The 19,059-nt window shown below is 59.0% G+C and overlaps 1 protein-coding gene across 3 annotated transcripts in view; it reads right to left on the bottom strand.

Moving 5' to 3' along the window:
- Positions 1-19,059, bottom strand: part of CDH4 (cadherin 4) — a 496,939-nt gene that overhangs the window by 292,271 nt on the left and 185,609 nt on the right. For 2 of the 3 annotated variants that reach the window (XM_072801634.1, XM_072801633.1), the window contains exon 2: positions 11,974-12,102. The exons of the other annotated variant lie outside the window; for it this stretch is intronic. The gene's annotated coding sequence lies outside the window, so the exon portion shown is untranslated. The remainder of the gene's footprint in view (positions 1-11,973; positions 12,103-19,059) is intronic. 3 annotated transcript variants of the gene reach the window in all.

Raw genomic sequence — 19,059 nt, 5'->3', positions numbered from 1 at the left:
GGATACATAAGTAGACAGGTGGACGGATGGATAGATGGACAGGTGGATGGATGGATGGATGGATGGGTGGGTGGATAAGTAGAGAAGCGGATGGATGTAGCCCCACCATTTTAGGGAATCTAGTTCTGTCCAGATTCCAGTCTGTCCTTCAAGAGTACTCTTCCTATTCGGGAGGTGGGGGGCAGAGTTAGCATAGGCTGTGGTTAGGGACCCTCCCCTGCACCTTGGGTTGCTCTTAAAATGGGAACAACAGCAGCCCTCCAGGCTGGCTGTGGAGGCCACACGGGCTTCCTGGGTTTGGGAACTAGGGATAGTCAATACAGGGATGATGGTGGCATGAGTACCTGCCCAGTGCCTGGGACACATGAGGGAGGGAGGGCTAGACCCCTGCAGTAACAATCATTACTTTCTTTGTTTTTTAAGATTTTATTTACTTATTCATGAGAGACGGGGGTCGGGGGGCGGGCAGAGACACGGGCAGAGGGAGAAGCAGGCTCCATGCAGGGAGCCCGATGTGGGACTCGATCCCGGGACTCCAGGATCACGCCTTGGGCTGAAGGCGGCATTAAACCGCTGAGCTACCCAGGGATCCCCACAATCATTACTTCTTAAAAGTTCTTTTGGAACCCAAGGGCTGTATCTGATGAGTAAAAGGACATGGTCCCTGAGAGTGAACAGGTGACGCACGCCACACCCTCCTGGTGACCGGGGGTCCCGACCACGGGAAGTCCCCCTGAAGCTGTGCAGCCACACCTGTGCATTTAGGGAGAAGAGACCTTGAAAGGCACACAGGATTTGGACTCCATGTGCAGATACCTGAAGCGACAGCGGGTGAAACGGGAGCGGCCTGCGGGCTCTGAGGGGGGATCCCGGGCTGGCAGCGAGCGGGCTGCTTGGGATGAAACACGGGGTGAGGGGAGTAAGAGGGAACCCAATTCCGGCGGTCCCGTTCCCAGCACTCTGGCGTCATTACCCGCTCGTTCAATTCCTTCCACAATCCTGTGAGGGTGGCACGGGCGTCACCCTCCCCCTGTAGCCCGAGGGGCTTAGCCACTCAACAAGCTCCGGGGTCAGGAGTGGCCGAGGAGCAAGTCACACTGGGGGCTCCTAGGCGGCCCCAGGGCTGTGGGCCGGCGCCCCTGGAAGGCCATTTGCAGGGCTCCACTGAGGCGGGGCACACACCTGGGCCAGGCCCCGGCAATGCCCGAGCCCGGGAGTCCCCACAGCCCTGTCTCCTGATCCTGGACATCTCCCCAGCGCTGTCAGCCGGCGATGGGTCAACAATCCTGGTCTCCGTCTGCAGAGGAAAAGCAAATGCACGATGGACCCGCTGGGCTGCACATGACACCGCGGACGGACTCCAAGCCTCTTGCCCCACTCAAGGTTCAAGCCACAAGAGACTGTGTGTACCTCACATTCAGAGTCCGGCAAACTAGTCAAAAAGGTTGAGTTTGGGAATTTGGCCACCCTTCGGGATAGTGGGATCAGAGCTCGGGGTGACCTGACCTGGGTGCTGGCTACACTGGGGTCTTGTCTGTGAACAGTCACCCGGCTGGGTGCTGTCACCTGTGCATCTTCGGGGTGGTATATCCCAATAAAGGGAGGAAGGCCTGAGTTATAAAAACAGGAGTGGTTGTAGGTTTTGAAAGGAGCCCTGCCTGGTGTCCTGACCAGGACGAGGTGCTCTGGACGGGGAGGCAGGCATGCTGAAGGCAAGTTTCTGCAAAGGAGCTGGGCGTGAGCGCCGACCTCACTCTTCCTGACCTGGGAACAGTGCGCGGTTATTTGTGGTGACCTCTCTTGGCAAGACGGTGGCCTGACATTTCCTCCCAAGCCAGCACGGGCTCTGTGCTGTTACCACCAGCCGGGCTCTCCACCAGCTGACACTGTGCTTTGAAACAGCCCAGCTGCCGAGCCGTCTGCTGGATGAGCTTGTGAACTATGTTCCGTGGTGCTGTGGCTCGTATCCGGGGTGGCGAGAGCACAGATCCTGCCTCCCGTGTGTGATGCAGCTCAGGCACCGTGCCTTGGTTTCCCCTTCTGTAAATCAGAAGGTGTTATCGTATCGACCTCAAGGTTATAGTTTCGAGGGGTCCAAGAGATGAGGGATGGGACGGTCACATAGTGTCCGATGCAGGTTCCATAAATGACAGTCGTCCTGGGGAGCAACTGCAGGGCAGGGCAGGGCAGGGGAGGGGCTGAACAGGCCACTCCATTAGGGCGGGATGTGCAGGTCTGTGGGCCTGTCCCTGCCGGACTGAGGCCCCAGGGCTGTGGGAAGAGGGGGCCCGTGTCCACTCTCCAGCCCGTGGCCCAGAGGCTGGCTGCCAGAGTGGGGGCCCCCATTCCTCCCGACACCAGTGCATGGTCCCATGATGGGGAGCATCCGAGCAAGGGGGCGGCTTGCAGATGGAGGGTCAGGGCCTGGCTGACAGGCACAGGGGCTCTGGGGCTCGCCCGGGAGCAGGTGCAGGGGAGGGAGTCTGTGTGAAAACTGGACCAGCCCCAGGGAGAGGGAGGAGAGGGGGGAGGCACTGAGATGAGCCTTCTGAGAAGACAAAAAAAGTCAGATGCAGTTGTTTTGTCTTTGCCTGTAACCGTGCACAGTGCTCTCCGCTCCTGGCTGTAGTTAAGAGAGGGATCGTGCCCTACGGTGGGCGGACTGCACTGGGGCACGGAAGCCGGGCACTCGCCGCGCATTTGCTCCTCGAATTTCCACGCAGGGTGACAGTCCCTGTGACGGAGCCCACGGCTCAATCACGTCGTCGAGAGGGACGCCGGACAGGGAGCCAGGAAACCCCGTTCCCGTCTAATAGCGCGGTGCAAGCCGAGGGGGATGGGGCGCTGGGCCACCTGAGGTTTTAAACCTTCCCGTGGGCTGCCGGATGTAAAAGTAAGAAAATGCCACATTGAACAAAAGCTCTCTCATCTCAACACACGATTCTGAACCTGTGCTGCGCCGTGGAGGGAGGCGCAGGGACGACGGCACCTGGTCTCCAGGTGAAGGGTCGCCCGGGCTGTGAACCAGCCCCTCGCCCCGGGCTCGAGGCCAGCTGTCTGGAGGCCTCCGTGAGGCCAGCCCTTCCTGATGTCCTCTTTACGACCCCCTAAATCCTCTGGACCACGATTCCAGAGCTGCTCTTGAGATGATGAATATTTGAGCCAAGCTTCCATCTGTGTTTTCCGAGGCTAAATCAACCTGCCGCTCCTAACGCGGCTCCCCTGCTGAGGACCGTGTCGATACATCACCAGCCAACTCCAGGCCCCGTGAAGACGCGGCCTCAGTAAAAATCTGGTCACTCAGTTAATGCCCTCGCCCCTGCTCGGATGGAGGCGGGTGGAGCCGGGGGGCAGAGGGGTGAGCGGGGTGGGGCAGCCGTCCTCACAGACGCCCACCAGTGCTGCCCCCCGGCCGCAGACCAGCTCCCAGGCTCTGCCTCCTGCCTGGAGGAAGCCGCACGGAGGGAAGATTCGTGCAGGGGGCCGCACGGCAGTTGCTGTGATTCAAGTGACACATGAGGGAGGCACGGAGGCTGACCTGAGATTCAGCTATATGTGCGGGAAGGGAACTATAATCACCTGTGGCTTCCTGGAGGAGGTGGCTATTGAGGTTGGCTTTAAGGGGAGATGTGAGTGACAGGCGCCAGGGGCCAGGAAGGCAGGAGGGGGGACAGCAGGGTGCAGGGGGTACCGGGGCCAGGAAGGAGGGGGTTGTGGGATGGGGAAGGGGAAGGGGATGGGGATGGGGAAGGAGATGGGGAAGGAGATGAGGAAGGAGATGGGGATGGGGAAGGGGATGGGGAAGGGGAAGAGGATGGGGAAGGGGAATGGGTTGGGGAAGGGGATGGGGAAGGGGATGGGAAAGGGGAAGGGGAAGGAGATGGGGATGGGGAAGGAGATGGGGAAGGGGAAGGAGATGGGGAAGGAGATGGGGATGGGGAAGGAGATGGGGAAGGAGATGGGGAAGGAGATGGGGAAGGAGATGGGGATGGGGAAGGGGAAGGGGAAGGGGATAGGGAAGGAGATGGGGAAGGAGATGGGGAAGGGGATGGGGAAGGGGAAGGGGAAGGGGATGGGGATGGGGATGGGGAAGGAGATGGGGATGCGGATGGTGAAGGAGATGGGGAAGGGGATGGGGATGGGGAAGGAGATGGGGATGGGGATGGGGATGGGGATGGGGATGGGGAAGGAGATGGGGAAGGAGATGGGGAAGGAGATGAGGAAGGGGAAGGATATGGGAATGGGGAAGGGGAAGGTGAAGGAGATGGGGATGGGGAAGGGGAAAGGAGATGGGGAAGGGGAATGGGTTGGGGAAGGGGATGGGGAAGGGGAAGGGGAAGGAGATGGGGAAGGAGATGGGGATGGGGAAGGGGAAGAGGATGAGGAAGGGGAAAGAGATGGGGAAGGAGATGGGGAAGGGGAAGGGGATGTTGAAGGAGATGGGGAAGGGGAAGGGGATGTGGAAGGAGATGGGGAAGGGGAAGGGGATGGGGGAAGGGGAAGAGGATGGGGAAGGGGAAGGAGATGGGGAAGGAGATGGGGAAGGAGATGGGGAAGGGGATGGGGAAGGGGAAGGGCCGGGCCCCGCCCCCCACCGCAGCGTCACATCTCGCACTTCAGAGGTAAGGACATCATGTTACCCTTCCCAGATGCTGATAGCGAGATTTTCACACGCAGCTGGTATCTCAGGATGTTAACGGAGCGAGCGTCGTATTTTAGGGGTAAGAAAGGAGGGAGAGAGAGAGAGAGGGGGCGGGGGGATTTTTCCATATGGTGAAGGTTCTCATTAAAATCAATTGTAAACTGCGCTAATGGCTGGGTTAACATCATTTGGAAATCATTGTAAATATCAGCTGCATCTATATTCAGCGTTTGAAATTTCCTTATTGAAGCCTGTATAGCTTTGTGTGTGTTTTTCAGTGGAGTGTTATTCATTTAAAGTTGTTTGAAAATCTGATCAGAAAGATCTTCAACCCAGAAATTTAGTGATTTGGAATCTGCCGGCGTCTATACTCTCGGGTGCTTCTTTTGAGGGGTGTTTAGCAGAAGGACATCTCCGGGCGCGGCGTGCTTGGCGCATGGGGTGTGCTCCTGGACGGGCCGCGGCCATGCGTTCCGCGGGGCCCCGATCGCCCCTGGGGGACCGTGAGCGAAGGCACGAGGCCTGGTTCAGGGGGTTGGCACGGACGCGGGGCGTCACTGCCGTCCAAGGCGGGCGACGGTGCACGTTTATTATCTGAATGCGCTGGCCTGCCAGGTGGGCCGGTGACTTCCCCCCGCAGGGACGGGGGGCGTCCTGCTGCCTGGTGCGGGGGCGCAGGGGGTGGCCGGCCCCATCTCCGCCATGGGATTGGATATCTGTCGTGGTCACTGGACCGTCCGGGGGATTACGAACCACAGTGTGCGCAACGTGTGTGCTCGGGAGGGCGAGGCGGGAGGCACCGGCAGGTGTCAGCGACTGAGCTGGAAGTTTCCGCCTCCAGGGTTATTGTGGAGCTGGGCTGCGGCTGGCGGGTGGGCAGGTGCTGGAATCGCCTCGGGGTGCAGAGACCCCATACCCAGCCCGGGTCTACACCACACGCTGCCGTTTTCCGAGGCAGAGCCTACAAATCCACATCCGGGGACCCAGCCTACAGGACACCTCACCCTTCCTTCTGTTCCTCCGCTACCCTCTACTTCCATGCCTTGACTGTGAAGCCCTCCAACACGCTAGCTGTGCAACTCAATTTTATTTTTCCCCCCCTCACGGATATACTGCAGGGTAAGTACCTGCAAAATTTCCCCATTCCTGATAGGATGCCTACGGAGAGTGAGTTCTCTTCTTATGCCCTTGAGAGCTGCCACGCGGGCGCGCTGGGAAGCTGCACGTTCACCAAGGCACCCTTTGTCTGCATTGAAATAGACTCGTTCCCTCGTGTGTTTGCATCGGAAAAAAAAAAAAAAAAGTCTCGTTTCCGCCGACCCTGGGTTTGTCATCAGGCCCCGCGGTCCCCGAGCGATGGCACAGTCCTAATCAGGGCCTGGCTCGGCGCCGCACCCGGGTAGCTGGGTGTCCGAGGCTGTCGCCGATCTACGATCGTCAGATCTCTGCTGTCGCACGTCCCCTCGGTGGCAGCTGGGCTGTGCGTGCGTGCGTGAGTGAGTGTGTGAACTCCGAAGACCCGGTGGGTGGGTTTTTTCCGCCAGGCCTGCCACAGAGATTCTCAAACACAGGGAGAAACGAGCCCCGATCGTTTAAATTGACCATCCTCTGCCCCAGCCGCCGCCTGCTTGCGCTGTGAATAATCAGCTTCCTGTCGTCTCCGGCCCGGCGGAGCGGCAGGTTAAGTGGCTGAGGCTACGGGAACATACATCACGACGCCCGCCTCCCCGCGTGACCCAGTTCCGCAAGGGCGGGGAGCGGAGGCCCCTAGTAGGTCATCAGAAGGAGATGCAGAGGGTGAGGGGGGCCGAAAAGCATTTTAGGAGCAATCACTTTAGAGAACGCTCTGGTGTCGGCTTTGGAAGATTAACTGAACGCCGGAGCCGCGTCTTCAAGACGCAGTGGCTCCTTAATCAGCAGTAACTACTGTGCCACCCGTCCTCAGCCACCCGCCAGCGCGAGGCCCGTCGGACCAGCTTCCAACAGGTGAGGGCGGGCCTCCGGTTTCCCCTTGTTGTCGTCGACCTTGGCAACTTGAGGGCCGCGCTCGCACGCGTGCAGGGCGCGCCGCCGGTGTTGAGCGTCCACCACTTGCTTTCCTTCGCGTGGAAGCTCGTCTCTGAGGCCGAGCGAGCCCTGCCCGCACCGACGGCGCCTCTTCTTCAAACTTCCTCCCGAGAAGCACGGAGCTTGGTGGAGGAGCCGCCAGGCCCGGCCCCGCGGGCGCCTTCCCCTTGGTCTCACACGCTCGCTCGCTGAAACCCTTTGCCTCCATTTGGATTCCTGGCTTCAAATAAGAACTAAAAATAAACCAAATCTACTTACAAAATAGATGTTGAGTGAGCTAATTTAACACCGCATTATCTGAAGACGGTTATTATAATCAAGATGGCTCTGCGTTGTTCTACAATCTCCTAATTAGATGTGGTCCCAAAAGCTATTCTGGCTTTTAGAAAAATTACCTTTGGAGAAAATGCCTGTATTTATAAATGTCTGTGTATGTGTGTGTACATATATTTATTTTTAGTTGTTGCATCTGACTTAAGAAACTATATTCTACTGAAAAACTCACACAACATGTTGCGAACTCACCCGGCCAAACGAGAAAAGCCAACGCCCTGAAAGCGGGGTGCGGGTCACTAAAGCCGCAGTGTGGGGGAACCGGGTGGTGGCGGGCCACCGAGTCGGGCCGTGGCCTTGCGTCCGCGTGGCTGGGCCTCGTCGCTCTCTGGGTGACCTGAAGGCCCCGGGACGCACAGCTGCCCTGCAGCAGGTCCCCCCACTGAGAAGAGCAGCTCCCCGCGGGCTGAGGGGCTGGCGGATGGGCATCCTCACCTGGACCCCCCGGGGCCTTCTGCAGACCACAGGCCTGGCCACATGCGAGGCTGCCCTCCCTGCCCCAAACCTGTGGGCGAGCGCACGTGCTCGGGCTGCAAGGCACACAAATACCGAATTACTTCTTCAATACACTTGCCTCCCGGATGACGGACGGGATCCCAGAGCCGCTACCCTGTGTGCGGGGACAACGCACTCCTGGCGAGCCGGGGGGACCGACTTAGAGCCTCCCTGCCCCGGGCAGCCCGGTAACAGTCCCGACGGCGGCCCTGGCCTTGCCCCGCCCCTGCCCTTGCCCCTGCCCTGCTCCTGCCCCTGCCCCTGCCCCTGGCACTGCCCTGCCCCTGGCCCTGCTCCTGCCCCTGGCCCTGCCTCTGCCCCTGGCCCTGCCCCTGGCCCTGCCCCTGCCCTGCTCCTGCCCCGCCCCTGGCCCTGCTCCTGTCCCTGCCCCTGGCCCTGCCCTGTTCCTGCTCCTGGCCTGCCCCTGGCCCTACCCCTGCTCCTGCCACTGCCCCTGGCCCTGCTCCTGCCCCTGTCCTGCTCCTGCCCCTGCCCTGCTCCTGCCCCTGCCCTGCCCCTGTTCCTGGCCCTGCCCCTGCCCTTGCCCCTGCCCTGCCCCTGACCCTGGCCCTGCCCCTGATCTTGCCCTTGCCCCTGCCCTGCCCCTGCCCTGCCCCTGGCCCTGCCCTGCCCCTGATCTTGCCCTTGCCCCTGCCCTGCCCCTGCCCTGCCCCTGACCCTGCCCTGCTCCTGCCCTGCTCCTGCCCCTGCCCTGCCCCTGGCCTTGCCCCTGCCCTGCCCCTGGCCTTGCCCCTGCCCTGGCCCTAGCCCTGGCCCTGGCCCTGCCCAGCCCTGTCTACCTTCCCCTCGCATTTCACCCCCACCTGCGGCAGCCGCTGGCACGCCCCGCACACCTCACATCCCAGGCCTTCCTTCCAAGCCGTGAATGAAAGCAGAAGTGGAATCAAAAACAATTTCTGCAAGAAAAATAGCCTCAAGCCCTGTATCTTCAGCCAAATGTTCAACAGTGAAGGCGGGGGTGCTGAGCTGTGCCTGGAAGAGGAACACCTTCCCCGCGCGCGGTGCTTCGTACGCCCACTTTGTGGTTTCGTCTTTTCTTCCCACCATCAAACCAGACACTTCTTCTAAGTCAAGCCCTCGGGGTGGAGCCGGGAAAGCGATGAGCAGGTGTGTGGGGACGAGGGGGGCGTGCGCCTCCTTCCCCCGGACTCGGGGCCCAGATCGAGGTGAACGTCGCCACGCAGAGCTGCGGGGAAAGAATCGCTGTGACCGTGTTTCTGGCACCAATTAGGTCATCGGTCAGACTGGCACGTGGCAAGGATGCGGCAGGCACGCAGGGAGGCCAGGTACCGGGCGGGGGCCTGGGGCCTGGGGTTTGGCCCCACGAGTGTTCGCGGCGGGGAGGCCCCACGGCCCGACCCCTGCTGACTGGACAGCACGGCCGAGGACACGGCGCTGCTGCAGGGGCGGCTCCAGGCGGCTTTGTCGGCGACGCGCTGTAGGCCTGGCCGCTGCCCGGCTCCTCGGGGCTCTGTCCCCATCTACAAGGGGGGCGTAAGCACCCCGCGGACCTCACAGGCTCGAGAATGACGTGGCTCATCCCCTTTGCACACCATCTGTTTCAACTGTCGCGTTAATATGCCTTAAATTAACGTTCCTGTGGTGTTAACGTTAATTCTTTTGACGTTCTGGTCACTGGTGACGTCAGGGTCTCTCAACCTTGGCCCCGGTGACGCCTGGGGCAGGACACGTCTGCGTTGGGGGCTGTCCCATGTGACGTCTAGCCGCGCCCCTGACTGTCCCCTGCAGACGCCAGTGGATGCCTCCCCCCGGGGCGTGGCGACAACCAAAATGCCTCCAGACACTGCCCAACACCTCCTGGGCGCGGGCCACCCCGGCCGGGAGCCCCTGAGCTACGGGTGCTGCCAAACAGCCCGGGGGCGGAAGTCCTCCCGCGGACTCACCGATGCTGAGCCTCATTTCAGCAGCAAACACGTCTCTAGAGGTGAAGCTGGAAACACGGCTCTACAACTGGATTCCGAAAGGCTGACCTGGCCTCCTGAACCCCAGACCGAGCCGGGCTCGGGACGAATGAAGGCCTGGGTGTCCCAGGAGGGTCACGTGTCCTGGCCCCACCGGTGTCCAGCCACGGAGTGACCCCACGGAGCAGTGGGCGTTCTGCAGCGCCGCGTGCGGGGCGCCGCCTGGGGCATCGAACGCCGAGCCCGGGGACTCGAGAGCCCTGAGGACACCTGTCAGTAGTGAGGTCCCCGTCCCAGAGGCGGCGGTGCCCTGGTCCGAGGGAGGACAAAAGGAGCGGCCCTCGCTGCGGCCACACTGAGCCAGAGGACCCGGCCCGGAGCGGAGCAGCGAGCAAGGAAGGGGCACGTCCAGGGAAAGTCTCTCGCCAAAGACACACAGTTCCGTGTGGGACTAAGTGGCCCTCCTCACAGCGAACGGGGAGCGCCGCGCATTTTACCCACAGACTCACCTGCCGGGCTGGGCACCATGAGGCCGATGACACGGAAGGTCGGCCAATTCGCTCACAACGTGGTTACTTCCACCCCTGGATCGGCATCCTCCGGCCAGAGGCGGGCCTGGGACTCAAGGGGACTCTGACCTGCGTCCTCACATGGCCTGTGACCCAAGTCCTCCTGCAGACGCCGGAGTCAGGGCGAGGCCGGCTCCCCCCGCCCGACCCAGAACCTGCAGAACACGCCCCCCTTCACGCTCCCTCGAACCCACAAAGACAACCCGGCTGCGTTTCCAAAGGAGGGTTTGGGTTCCCTTTTAGGGAAACCAGTCTTTATCTTGTGACCTTTTCCCCTATTTCCTTGGTCGTTTTAAAAGACAGTCCCTCACGTTCACAATCGGGTGTGTGCACCGGGGCCGCCTCGCCACGCTCCGAGACCGCGCAGAGCGATGCCCTCCCCCCCGGGCCGCGGCGAGCCGCTGCTTCTCCCCAGAGGGCCTCCGCCCCACGGCGCACCCCGTTTCCTGACCCGGTTCCTCCACGCAGAGCGAACACCCCGGGGGTCTGGCTGCCCGGGCTCATGCAACACCACTGCCCCGTCCTCCCCCGCGCTCCCCGGGGCACGTACCGCTCACGCTGTTCCCGGCTGCCTTCTCCCTGGGTCCCGCCCGGCCACTGAGAATTTTCCCGAGGCCAAATCATCTGCGGCCTAGAGGAAGTCCGTGAGTTTAACTTCAACGTCACCCCACTGTCTTAATAAGTGAATTGGCCAAACAACCACACAGAACCTTCCGGGTGTTTTGTCTCAGCACATTGGGACTGTCGTCCGCTAGGACCCGCCGGTACGGACGGGGGTATTGCTGGTCTCCTGACCACAGTAGCTGCCACCAGGGACGACACAGGAGGAGGACGGCTTCTCTCTCCTGATGTCCCACTTCCCTCCACTCCCCGGACACCGGGAAGCTCACGCCAAGGGGGAGGGGCTCCCTGTAGCGCTCGGGGAGCCCCCCCAGCAGGCGGGCCGGGCGCGCTCAGGCAGGGACGACCATCACCCTGGCTCCCGGCATCCCTTGGTTTCCTGAGCTCCCCCCACGTCCGACCCCACGCGACACGAGGTGGGAGTGTACGAACACACGGCACGGCCGGCCTGGGAGAGCTCACGGCTCGGCGTTGCTGTTCTCTTTGTGGAAGAGCAGCACGGGTACGGTTCCAGATGAACTCAGGGGAGGGACAGGTCCGCCACTCAGGGCCGGGGCAGGACTTCCCTGCACAGCTCAGGTCAGCCACTGCATCTCCTGATCACGCCGATGTACGTGTACCTAACGCTGCCTCCCAGTGAGCAGGACAGACCATTAGCGACTTACTGTTAATTTTTTTAAAAAAACCTGAAAACACCTCTGAACTGGTTGCCACAAACCAAAAGAACCACCTTAGCCTCAAAAGAGCCAACCTGCGGACACTCCGGAGAAGCAGGAAACGGACTCCCGGCAAGTGTCCGTGCTCTCAGGTCACACGCAACAAGATGGACAGACCGACCACCACCAGGCTGCTAGGCCTGAAGCTCACGCGGGAATCCTGCGCTCTGCATCACCTGGGCCTTGCAGATCGCATCCCCGTGGAGTCTGACCACCTTCTTCCTTTTTAAGATTTATGTATTTGAGAGAGAGAGAGAGCACATGAGTGCAGGGTGCAGGGGGAGAGGGGGAGAGAATCCCAAGCAGACTCTCCTCTGAGCGCCGAGCCCGATGTGGGGCTCGATCCCACGACCCTGAGATCACGACCTGAGTGGAAACCGAGAGCCAGAGGCTCAACCGCCCGAGCCACCCAGGCGCCCCCGAGGTTAACTGTTTTCTATGCTGGTTTCTCAAATTAGAGAGAAACTGGTTCGCTGCTTGGCCACCTCATCTCCGCCCCTTCCTCACGTGCACGTTAGCGGCGCATCACAGACCCCGAGGTGTGACCAGTGTCGCTCGCACGCGGCTGGAGCGGCGGATGCGCTCACCAATCCTCCCAGCTCACACGGGCCCTCTGCTCAGCACCCCGGGGAAACCAGGGGAGCGGAGACACGTTCTCGCAGGCAGGCGGGTGTGTCACGGGCACGCGCGTCCAGCTCGGCGGCGGGATCACTTACCTAGGAAGAAGAGAACAGAGAAGCTTCATTAGTGGGGTCTAGCTGCGTTCCCCTCTGGCTCCCTAACGATGGTGGTGACAGCGACAGGTGGACTCTGGTTATCCCCACAAGTACCCTGGAACCCCGTTAGTCCACACGGCGCGGCACGCTTTCTGGAACACGCTCCTCCACCCACTACTGAGCCCCTCCCGAGTCGGGCAACCAGAGTGGCGTCTCCAGGTCGTGGAGACAGGTGCCCTCAGAAGTAGTGGGGTCAGCAGGCTGAAGGAGGCTCCTGACGTCTGGACCACGGCTCTTCCTGACTGCACCGCTCATCTAATAAAATCATTCTTGAGTCTCAACGCCCTGAACAGGGAGCCAGGTAAGTAGCAATAACCAGGGGCATTTCCTAGGGGCCACACTCTGTTTCTCTCAGTTTCCCTGGGTCCTCCTCCTCCATCCAGCTGCATCAGCTCTTCTGCAGAGAGGCCAAACAGTGTCCAAATTACGCTCAGCTGCTCACGGGAAGGACGGAGTTATTTATTTATTTATTTTTTGGGGGAAGGAGTCATTGACCCTGAAACTTTGGAGCTTTAGCATCCAATACGGAGAAGCAGCTCGAGTGAGGATGCTGGAACGTGGTGCCGCCTCCCCACTCGGGCTTTCCTCTTGCTCCAAGCGTGACCAGGTATGACCAGTCTAGGGCTCTACAAAAAATGGAGATCATCTGCTATCTACGGGAGAAGAAAGTTCTTTCTTCCCTGAGTGCATTAGTTTCCTGGAGAGTCACGCTCGGTGGATTGCTGCAGAGCGGTAACCGTTCCAGATCTTCAAACATAATGAGTTTGCATTTCCTGACTCTGTGGCAAGAGGGATCATAGGAACACCTGCCTGTGCCCACGAGGGGCCTGAAACTCCCAGTGAGCCTCCTGCACCCAGGCTCTCTGGGGATCCCGGGTCACGGGGCCGAAGGACAGGCGCTCGACTGGCCAACAGACTCAACACAGCTCACAGAGACGAACCACGAAAATTTGTAGGAACTGCTCCCACTCACCCTATGGCGACCCATCCAGCGGTCACCCTGGCGACCAGGGTCACATCTCATCACAACACCTGCCCACGGCAGGCGGCTGCAGGAGCTCCCGCCATCTGGGCCTCCGAACACCTCCAGGGGCAAGAACACAAATACAGCTGCAGCCACTGGTCTCCTCTCATTCTAACTTTCTCTCCTTCACAAGCTCACACAGGCCGCACATCCCTTGGGGGTGAGCTGGGTCGTGGTCTGAGGCGGCACCTGATGCTCGGGCGGGGCGGGCCCTGACCCTGTCAGGCAGCGTGTGTGCACTGCCCTCGGCTCGGACAATGTGCGGTTTTCACAAGCGAGTCCTGAGTGTGAGCTCACTCCCAAGGCAGCATCTTAATGCACTTCGTGCCTCCAAAGGCAAGTGTGAGTAACAACTCTGTAATCTGTGGCCGCTGAGCTGGGGCTTCCTGTGCCCTCCTTTCTTCGTCACTGCTGGAGATGCTATTAAAAATTTCATTTCCATTTCCCAGTGCAGCCCGTGCTGTCTTCATTACCTGACAAACCCGGCGGTAATATAGACGAACGACTGACCGCTCCCCCCATGCTGAGGCCAGAGGAGGCCGTGCACAGCCGGGCGACCCCACATCCGAGGAGGACACTCCGGTGGCTCCCAACAGGAAAGCGGTGGTCCTCACACTGAGGGCCATTGTCACGGCAACAAGAGCCATCATAAAATTAATAATAATAGTTATAATGGCCCAGTGATGACTCCGTGACACTTGGGATGGGCTGGTGCTCTTCTAAGAGCTTTGGGTGCATGACCCCACTGACCCTCCCAGACACAGATCTGTCCCCCCTGCCCAATCTGGGGATGAGCACATGAGGCTTGGAGATGTTGGGGGAACCAGGATCAATCAGAGGCGTCTGGCCCTGGGGCCTCACTCCAAACCACTGCCCCCATGGGGTCCCTGCACATGCAGGCCTGTGGGATGGCAGGCTGCCCTCCAGCCAGGCACCCTCCAGCCACACAGGGTGGGCTGAGAAACCTTCCCTGCACAGCCCGACACTTGGCTCCGAGTCGGATCCTCGCTCAACCATACGTCCACCTCTTCTGCCCCAGGCTCCCGGCCCACAGGATTCCATGCACACCCTGGAGGAGGCTCCTCCAGAGGACCAGACAGCCCTGGGGCCCTCACTCAGCTTAATTCCTCCTCACAGGGGAGACAGAGCCAGTAGGACAGAGTTTCCACTGATCCTGGGTCAAAAAACCATGTCCATTTTTGGGATGGTCCTCCTGTGACCGTCCTCGACTCACCTGCAGAGGGGGGCAGGTGATGAGACCCGCCGTGGCTGTTTGGTTCTCGGGAGTTGATCTTAACACCCAATGCTTACTATAAATAGTAAGGGGATTTAGAAATCCAGCAGTTATTAAATTGAATTATCTTCAAAGAGGTAATAAAAACGAGCCATGCCATCCCCTGAGTTTGCTTACAATCAATTATTAAAGCATCGATATTTACACGGTAAGGAGAGCATGAGCGTACGTTTGTGGTCGCCCGCGCCAGACACTCTGAACATCCTCCTTCGCTGCACTGCAGACGGGCTGGCCCCCGCCGCCCGCCCTCCCACGGCTCTGCCTCGGCTTCTTCCCGAATGAAGCCTCAAGTGGGCTGTGGTGTCCACCGCAATCCCTACAACAACCCTAAACTAACTTAAAGGGCAGAAGTAAGACTCCAATAAATAACTCAAAATTCTAAAAGAAAAAAAAAGGCATCAATTGAAATAAAAAGAAAGATGAGAGAGAGAGAGAGAGAGAGAGAGAGAGAGAGAGAGGTCACAAAGGGAGACAAAACCACAAACATCAAGGGGGAGATCCGACTCCAACCACGTCAATAATAAACCTGGAGGGACCACACACGTTCCCCTTCCAGGGCAGGAACAGAAAACACAGACGAACATCAGGCGGGACCCGAACACGCGGTCCACGGAGACACCTGACACGGGCGGGGGCACCACGAGGACGGTAGGCGCCGGGGCCGCCGCTCTGCCAGATGAAGGGACCGCGGCCGAGAGCGGTCACCAAGGAGAAGCGGGAACACCTGCCCCGGCGGAGCGTTTACAGGTGGTCGCGATGGCTTCGTTCGTAACAGCTGCACGCGGGCAGCGCCGCCGTCTGGTGGGCGGCAAAACCCAAACCCAAACCCAAACCGAAGCCGCGGTACAGCCCGGACAGGTGCGCTGCGGGCGGATGCACACAGGCGGGCAACTCAGAGACGTCAGAGCAGCACCTGCCTCTGGGGCCAGGTGTGTGGGGAGCGCTGACCAGGGCACAAGAGGACTTTCTGGAATGTTCTGTGCCTTGATAAGCGTTTTGGTTGCGCACGTGTATGTGTTTGTTGAACTTAGAACGTGTGTGTTTTTCTCTCTGTGACCGTCTGCCTCAAAAATGTCAGCAAATCCTGCTGGGGTGTCCGGGTGCAGCCGGCTGGCACCCCCACTGCTGTTCTGGAACCGGGACAAGGACGGTGATGTAGGGGTGGGCATGGGACGGAGCACGCGCGGCAGCACATGAAGGGCAGGATTTACACGGGGGTGTCCAGGTGTTCCACGCCCAGCTCTTTTGTAAGTCCGAAAGATTTCATGATGAATACTGGGCGAGAATCCTGCCGTGGCTCTCGCCCACGCCGCAGGGGTCTGGGGGTGTCCCTCCCTCTCCCCGCCTCTGGCTCCCTCGCGTCCCCTCTCACCTTCCATCAGTTTCCTAACAGATGCTCCACGCGGGTGTTAATTTATTAACATAGCAGGTGTGCCCCTACCTGGGCCTCCACCCTTGGCTCCTGAGACCGAGGCTCTGCCTGCTGGTCCTGCCGTTCAGGTGGGCTCCCTGAGGACAGGCCTCTGGGTGCCTCGGTCTCCCCGGGGCAGACTCCGCACTGGCAGCCAGCACACCCCCAGAAAGTGTGGATTCAGCCAACACGTGCTGATTCCCTTATTTGCGGCTTATCGTGTTCGGTGTGCGCACGCGCCCCATGCTCCAGCAATCAGCGGCCTGGAGCGCTCGATCCTCCAGAAGGAAAGGGCAGCCCGGAGCAGGCAAAGAATTCTCCCGAGTAGGGAATGACACCAGTTTCCAGTAAGTTCCTTTCTCTCCCGCGCCTCGTTAGCCAAGATAGATGCCTCTGACTAGATGTCTCTTAGACAAATTCTTAACTGCTATGTAATAAAATCTATTAGAGAATAATTCAAGTTCTCCCACATATAGATTTCTGTAGATACAGAATGTTTTAGGAGAATTATTCTCTCACACATACTTTATTAAAAGGCCTGGTGCTAAACATCGCTCTTCTTAAAACAAAATTACTACCTGCAAGGAAATAGCTGTTTTTGAAAAAAAGGAAGGGAAGAAAGCCCTTCCCATCGTGCCCCTCTGTATTTCATTACGAGCTGTTTATTAAGTATTGAAGGGATAATGGATAACAATGCATTTGTTAAATGACAGAACTTCAAATACAAAGACTCATTTATGGGTTTCTTTCATAGCAGCGTATGATTTTCTAAATCTATTCAAGGTTTATAGATTTTAGTGATTTGCACACAGCATGTGAGGGCAGAGACGGAGATTTCCTTATCAAGTTTAGAAAAAAAAACAAGGAAGATGAAGGCAGCATTTTATGCAAATCTCTAAACTTTCAGGATGAACAGAAGTAATAATGTTTTAAACAATCGGGAGCTGGGAGGGCGGCTCTGGGGCCCCTGGGGGCTGGTGCGCAGAGTCCGTGGGGACTTTCCTGCCACGGCGGGCCCCCGGGGCACTGACACCTCTGACAGGCTCCTCCGTGGCTGTGGGCGATGAGCTCAGCCAGATGCACGCTTCCCTCCCACCCTGTGTTTCACGCGGGGAATTTAGCGGGTGCACATTCTCAGCAACAAGAACCTGGGGTCTCACTTTGCTGGTTTTTAGGTCTTGTTTCGGGGGAGAGCCCGGGCACCACAGAGGCCCCAGAGCAGGGTTGGCGGGGCCGCCTCTGCCTCCAGAGCCCACCCGCTGGGCTTCTCTGCTTTCCCTCCTTGCAGGACACATGCAGGATCCGCTCTCTCCCTGGAGGGGGTGGGGTGGGAGGGGCCATGACTCTGGCCAGAGAGTTGACACCCAACGAGACTGGGTGAGGACTGGGCTTATGGGGGAAGGGAGGACCAGCAGAACCTGCTAGACCACCAGCCTCTCCGTGGACGGGGTGGGGACGCAGCCTCCACACCGTGATGCCACCTGTGGGAGCACCGCTCGCAGGGAGGCACAAAGGTGCTCCGTGCCATCTGCTCCGGCCACACCTCTGCCGTCATGAAGGAGAACCGGTGACGTGGCGCGCAGGGCTGTGGCCACCAAGGCCTTTCCTACGGCAGCTCAGCAGCACTCAATATGCAGCTTGTTTTTCCAAAATATATTTTTATGGGCAACAGAGGCAACGAGCCACAGAAGGGAAGATTGCTCTGTGAGAGGCAGAAAAATGCGGAGAACCACGGGGTTACTTCTGAGTATCAGGCGGGAGTGGGGAAGACAGACCCTAAACTGAGCGCGGCCCGTCTTGTGGACCGTGGGCGCTGGAAGGTCCACGCTGAAGGTGTGCGGCTGGTCCGGAGCGGACTCACCTTCAGCTTCTTCCAGAAAGAGGTCCAGAGAGGGAAAGATCCGCTCTGCTGGATTTCCAGGAAAGCGTCTGAGCTAAAAGCACGTGGGTTTGAGTGATTTGCTTGAGTCCCGAGGTGAATTCACATACTTCATTCCTCCTGCAGGGCCCCCCACACAGGGCTGAATCCAAGCCACTGGACGACCCCCTGGCGGGTGACTGTGGCCGCTCCACGCCAGACATGACGCTCCACACCCGTCCACCAGAGCCCCGTGCCTTCCTGCCCCTGCACTCAGCATGGACGTGGTCCCGATGCAGCCTCCAGCTGCTTCGCTTGTCCCTGTGCCTCAGTCACCTGTCCTGTCACTCAGTTTAAAGGAGCCCAGCTCTCCGCTGATCTATGTTTACTATTTTTACTGTGTCCACAGCACTACTTGCTTTCTGATATCATCACTGGGTGTTGACTTGGTCATCATGCGCCTGCGCTGCTCAGATGGCGGGTGAGCTGCACGAGGACAGGCATCTTGTCTCACCTCTTTGCCTCGGCATCTCCAGTCCCAGTGATGCTTCGGTAGGTAGCCATCTCTCTACAGAGCCTTCCACTGGGAAGGCAAGAACTCACAAAGAGGCCCATCAACACCAACACTAACCACCAATACCAACACCATCCTCAACACCATCAACACCATCAATACCACCACTATCAACACCACTGTCAGCAACGCTAATTACCATCAACACCATCACCACCACCACCAACATTACCACCAACACCAACATCACAATCAATACCATCACCACCATTAATACCACCACCACCGATACCACAACCACCACTACCATCAACCCAATCAGCACCACCACCACCACCACTACCCACCACTAACACTACCATTGACACAAATACCATCAACACCACTACTACCAACACCACTGTTGGCAACACTACCACCAATACTAATACCACCACCGCCACCACATTGACACCCACCACCAATGCCATCACCACCAACACCAACATCACAATCAATACCATCACCACCACCACCATCCACACCAACACCATTGTCAGCAACACTAACCACCAATACCAATATTACCACCACCAACACCACCACCAAGACTAGCATCAACCCAATCAACACCATCACTACCACCAACACCCACACTACTGTTAACACTAACCACTACCAATACCAACAGTACCACCACCACCACCACCACCACCACCACCACCACCATTGATATCAACACTGCCAATATGACACCACCAAAGCCACTACTGCCAGCAACACCACAGCAACCAGTATCAATACCACCATCACCAAC

Source organism: Canis lupus, chromosome 26, assembly GCF_048164855.1.
Source record: "Canis lupus baileyi chromosome 26, mCanLup2.hap1, whole genome shotgun sequence".
In the NCBI taxonomy this organism is placed as follows: domain Eukaryota; kingdom Metazoa; phylum Chordata; class Mammalia; order Carnivora; family Canidae; genus Canis; species Canis lupus.
This window is presented reverse-complemented; position numbering and strand designations above follow the sequence as displayed.